Source organism: Nicotiana sylvestris, chromosome 2, assembly GCF_000393655.2.
Source record: "Nicotiana sylvestris chromosome 2, ASM39365v2, whole genome shotgun sequence".
Taxonomy (NCBI): Eukaryota; Viridiplantae; Streptophyta; class Magnoliopsida; order Solanales; family Solanaceae; genus Nicotiana; species Nicotiana sylvestris.
Window position 1 is genome coordinate 130855240 of NC_091058.1, and position 6000 is coordinate 130861239.

Sequence of the window (6000 nt, forward strand, 5' to 3'; positions counted from 1 at the left end):
CGAACCAGTGGTGCCAAAAGCCAAGGCACCCTTGCCTATACCTCCTCCGCCATATCCTCAAAGGTTGGCCAAGCAAAAAGGTGACAACCAGTTTAAAATATTCATTGAGATGATGAAGAGTTTGACTATAAATGTGCCCTTGGTGGAGGCACTTGAACAAATGTCGGGATATGCAAAGTTCATGAAGGACTTGGTTACTAAAAAGAGATTGATGGAGTGTGATACAATCAAGATGACACACCAAGTGAGTTCCATTGTACATTACATGGCTCCAAAGCTAGAGGATCTCGGAGCATTCACAATACCATGTACCATTAGAAGTGCCGATTTCGCAAAAGCCCTATGTGACTTGAGGGCAAGTATTAATCTTATGCCATATTCGGTCTTCAAGACCTTGGGTATTGGACAACCTCGTCCAACTTCTATGAGGCTTCAAATGGTGGACCGGTCAATGAAGCGGCTTTGGGGATTATTGATGATGTCCTTGTTCGTGTTGATAAGTTCATATTGCCGGCCGATTTCGTGATCTTGGATTGCGAAGTGGATTTCGAGGTGCCTATCATTCTTGGAAGGCCCTTCCTAGCTACGGAGAAGGCCTTGGTTGATGTGGAAGTGGTAGAATTGACCTTCCGTGTTGGAGATGAAAAGGTGGTGTTCCACGTGTGAAAATCAATGAGGCAACCAAATAGCACCGAGGTATGCTCGTTTGTTGACATTGTCACGGCGGTGATAGTGGATGACACAAGCGCAATGGCAAATGTTGAGGACCCACTTGAGGCCGTGCTATTGAACATGGATGTTGATGATGATGCTGGAAGGGTGGAGTGTGTGAACGCATTACATGGCATGGGCTCATATTCTTATGAACCGAGGAAGTTATCTCTTGATCTTGAAAATCGCAAAACTCCACCCACCAAGACATCTATTGAGGAGCCACCAGTGTTGGCATTGAAACCACTTCCTCCTCACCTCAGGTATGAATTTCTGGGTCCTAATTTCTCTTTGCCGGTTATTCTTTCTTCTTGCTTGACTAACGTGCAGGTTGATGCCACTTTGGCGGTTCTTCAAAAGCGCAAGCGGGCAATTGGATGGACCTTGGCGGATATTCGGGGTATTAGCCCCGCGTTTTGCATGCACAAGATAATATTGGAGGAGGATGCTGGGCCATCTCTTGAACATCAAAGGAGACTCAATGAGACCATGCAAGTGGTGGTCAAAAAGGAAGTCATCAAGTGGCTTGACGCCGGTGTGGTGTATCCAATTTCTGACAGTTCGTGGACTTCTCCGGTACAATGTGTGCCAAAGAAGGGAGGAATGACGGTGGTGACCAATGACAACAATGAACTTATTCCGACTCGTACTGTGACGAGTTGGAGGGTATGCATGGACTACCGAAAGTTGAACAAGGTGACTAGAAAGGATCATTTCCCATTGCCATTCTTGGACCAAATGCTTGATCGTCTTGCAGGCCGGGCTTTCTATTATTTTATGGATGGGTATTCAGGCTATAACCAAATTCTCATTGCACCGGAAGACCAAGAAAAGACAACCTTCACATGTCCTTATGGCACATTCGCCTTCTCTCGAATGCCATTTGGATTATGTAATGCACCGGCGACCTTCCAACAATGTATGATGGCAATCTTCACCGACATGGTGGAGGACATATTGGAGGTCTTCATGGATGATTTTAGTGTGGTTGGGGACTCATTTGTTGAATGCTTGAAAAACTTGGATCGTGTGTTGGCCTGATGCGAAGACACAAACTTGGTTCTCAATTGGGAGAAATGCCATTTTATGGTAGAATAAGGAATTGTGTTGGGTCACGAAATTTCAAAAAGAGGGATTGAGGTTGATAAGGAAAAAATTGAGGTTATCTCAAGGCTCCCTCCCCCTACTTCTGTCAAAGGGGTGAGGAGTTTTCTTGGACACGCGGGTTTCTACCGAAGATTCATCAAAGACCTCTCTAAGGTAGTTAACCCGTTGTGTAAATTGCTAGAGAAAGATGCCAACTATGTGTTCGATGAGAGATGTATGGAGGCTTTCGAGCTTCTAAAGCAAAAGTTGATGACTACCACCATCATTACTGTACCAAATTGGAGCTTGCCCTTTGAGCTCATGTGCGACGCTAGTGATATTGCGGTGGGGGCGGTCTTGGGCCAAAGAATCAACAAAATGTTCCATCCGGTGTAATACTCAAGTAAGACAATGAATGAAGCTAAAAGGAACTACACGGTCATCGAGAAGGAATTACTTGCCATTGTTTTTGCCATGGAGAAGTTTCGCCCATACCTTATGGGGCCAAAGTGATTATTCATACCGATCATGCCGCCCTTAGGTACTTGATGACGAAGAAAGATTCAAAAGCAAGGTTAGTGAGATGGGTGCTTCTTCTTCAAGAATTTGATTTGGAGATTGTTGATAGAAAGGGTAGTGAAAATCAAGTGGCAGACCACTTGTCTCGATTGGAGGAGGAAGGGAGGCCTTTGGATGGCCTTGAGATAAATGATGCTTTTCCGGATGAATGACTCCTCTCGGTTTCAATGCTAGACATGCCATGGTTTGCCGACATTGCCAATTATCTTGTTATCGGTGTGGTTCCGTATGAGCTCTCTTCTAACCAAAGCAAAAAGCTCAAGCGGGATTGTTTGGACTACTATTGGGATGAGCCGTATCTTTTCAAAATTTGCACCGATGGTGTAATTCGCCAGTGTGTTCCCGAAGAAGAGCAATTGAGTATTGTGGAAGCTTGTCACTCTTCGCCCTGTGGTGGCCATCATGGCGGGGCGAGGACGACGTCTAAAGTGTTGAGTTGTGGTTTCTATTGGCCTTCTTTGTTCAACGATGTCGGTGACTTTGTGAAAAGATGTGATGAATGCCAACGTGCCGGAGGGAATTCTAAGAAAGATGAGATGCCCCTTAACACGATTCTAGAGGTTGACATTTTTTATGTTTGGGGGATAGACTTTATGGGACCATTCGTAAGTTCTTGTGGCAACACCTACATCTTGGTAGCGGTTGATTATGTGTCGAAATGGGTTGAGGCCATAGCTTTGCCAAATAATGAAGCTCGAAGTGTGGTGGCGTTCTTGAAAAAGAGTATCTTCACGAGGTTTGGCACTCCACGTGCTATCATCAGTGATGGGGGTTCTCATTTTTGCAACTGGGCTTTTGACTCTTTGCTAGCCAAGTATGGGGTAAATCACAAGGTGACATCTCCTTATCATCCTCAAGAGAGTGGCCAAGTTGAGTTGCCCAACTATGAGATCAAGAGTATTTTGTCCAAGACTGTCAATGCAAATAGGACCGAATGGTCGAAGAAATTGGATGATGCTCTTTGGGCTTATCGTACAGCTTTCAAGACTCCAATTGGTATGTCGCCATATCGGTTGGTGTTTGGGAAGGCTTGTTATCTTCCGGTAGAATTGGAACATAAGGCTATGTAGGCCCTGAAAAAGTTGAACTTAGAATGGGATGTCATTGCAAATCTCCGGGTTGAGCAATTGAATGAACTTGATGAGTTTAGGTTTCATTCTTACTCTAGCTCGTCCTTGTATAAGGACAAGATGAAGTACCTTCACGACAAGTATGCCCGAGGGAAAGAATTCAAAGTTTGTGACATGGTTCTTCTTTTCAACTCCCGATTGAGGTTATTTTCCGGCAAGCTGAAGTCTAAGTGGAGCGGACCATTTGAAGTGGTTTGTGTAACTCCTTTTGGTGCCATTGATCTCAAAAATAAGAATGGTGAAGTTTTCTGGGTCAATGGGCATCGTGTCAAGCACTATTTGGGCAAGATTGATGACAGCCACGTGGTGGAAATCATTCATTTGAAATGACTGTGATGGTAACATGCGTCATGCCGCGACGTTAAATCAGGCGCTTTTTGGGAGGCAACCCATGTCTTTTTCTTTTTCTTTGTTTTTCTGTTGTAGAGTAGGATTTTTGAGCTAATAGTTTGTGAAATGTTGCAGGGATAATGTTGAACCAGTGCATGGCAAAAGTGCAAAATGGTCAGTCTCTGAATATTGCTTACGCGGCCGCGCAGCAAAACAGTACGGTCCGCATAGGTTTGAGTAGCTGAAGGGTTAAGGCTCAGAAGACCCAGCGCGGCCGCGTGACATTACTGTGTGGTCTGTGCTGGAGGACCCAGAATTACATGCTCTCTGACAAAGTTCCCACGCGGCCGTGCACCAAAGCAGTGTGGCCCGCGCTGGGATGGCTGAAAGTACCAAGTCTCTGAAGACTTCCATGCGGCCGCGCACCAAAACAGTGCGGTCCGCGTGGATTGAACAACTAATGTGTAGGATGCAAAATCCAGCGCGGTCCGCGTCCCTTTTTGTGCGACCACGCTGGTAGGTAGGTACTGGGTCCCAGGGCTTCTCTATAAATAGAGGCCTTGGGCCTCATTTTAACCTTTTCGCCAAATTTACACCCGAGCTATTGTTTTCACTGTTCATCAAGACTAATTGTGCACATTCATTAATCCCTGGTAACAATTCTCATTCATTTCAATCATAGTCTAATTTTTTTTTTCGTTTAATTGCTTTGTACTAGTGTAACTTCTTACTTTCGTCTTTTTCTTCTTAGTTTAACTGTTAGCTTAGATTTTTGTGTGTTTTAGTTTAATCATGGGCATGGAATCTTGTTAAATAACTGAGTAGGGACACTTAGGACCCAAAAAGGTGAACAAAAATTGGATTTAATTGAACAAACACTCGGCTCAGTTAAATTAGCCCTACGCGGCCGCGCAACATTTGTGCGCGGTCCGCGTGACTCTGGTTAAGAGATGATGAACCTCTCTATGCGGTCCGCGTGCCCTTTTTGTGCGGTACGTGTGAGCCCAGCGCGGTCGCGGTCCAAAACAGTGCGGACCGCGTGTGAAGAGTTCAGAGAGATCAACATTTGGGTATTTCACTTGCGCGGACCGCGTACCATTTCTGTGAGGTCCGCGCTGAACCAACGGGGCCGCGGTCCAAATCAGTGCGGACCGCGTCGGTTTATTCAGAAAGGTATGTGTGGGTGTCAGTATACTGCGCGGACCGCGTGCCTTTTGGTGCGGTCTGCGCCCCTCTATTTGTGTCACTGTGTCTGCACTCTTTGCATTCAACTGAACTGTCTACTTCACCTTATGTGCTTCTACTAACAATGTTAGACATGTATTCCTTGCAGACAATGGTTCAAAAATGAGCGGGCAAAGCAAAACAACCTGGGAGAGGTGGTTCCTCCCGAGGGGGGATAAGTAAGAGGATTGTGAAACTCACTCCTACAACTAGGGAATTGATAAAGAAAGCCCGGAAGATAATCCGGGAAGATGATAGAGCTGCATCTCATTCCACGGGGAGTGAGTATGCACTTTCACGGAGCATTACCTCGGAGTCTGCCCCCACCCACATGTCCACTTCATTTCAGCTTCGTGATTCCTCTTTCCCGGATCATGGTAATGTAGCCTCCTCCAAGAAGCCGGTTAATGTCATCTCTGACTCGTCTGGTGAGTCCGTAGCAAAAGAAGAAGAGCAATAATCCACATCTCCCACAGCTTCATTATCAGGGGAGAGTGGAGGGTATGCTGAGGGAGGTGAGCCACAGGTCGGGGGGATAGAGCGTACTAGAAAACCGGAGGCATGGGCAGACAGGTTTGTTAGTGAGGTTGCTTTCCACAACTTCCGGGAGTGGTGGCCCAAAAGGAAACTGATTCCAGAGAGGCAGTTCATAGATGCCGATCTTGTCCCTCTCAACCCTCATGTGCAAGCACAATTCCGCACTAGAGAGGGTTGGGGCTTCTTCAAAGAACGTGTTGAGATGATGAATGAGCATATGGTGAAGGAGTTCTACAACAATGTTCACCATTTAGTTTAGGACTCAAAAGCAACTAAAGTGAGGGACAAGACAGTAGTGTTTGATGGAAAATCGTTGAATGAATTCCTGGGGTTCGAAGAAGAGGATGAATCGCAATATTTAGAAAAGCTAGCAATGAAATAGGAGGTTCGTCCTTGGTTGGCC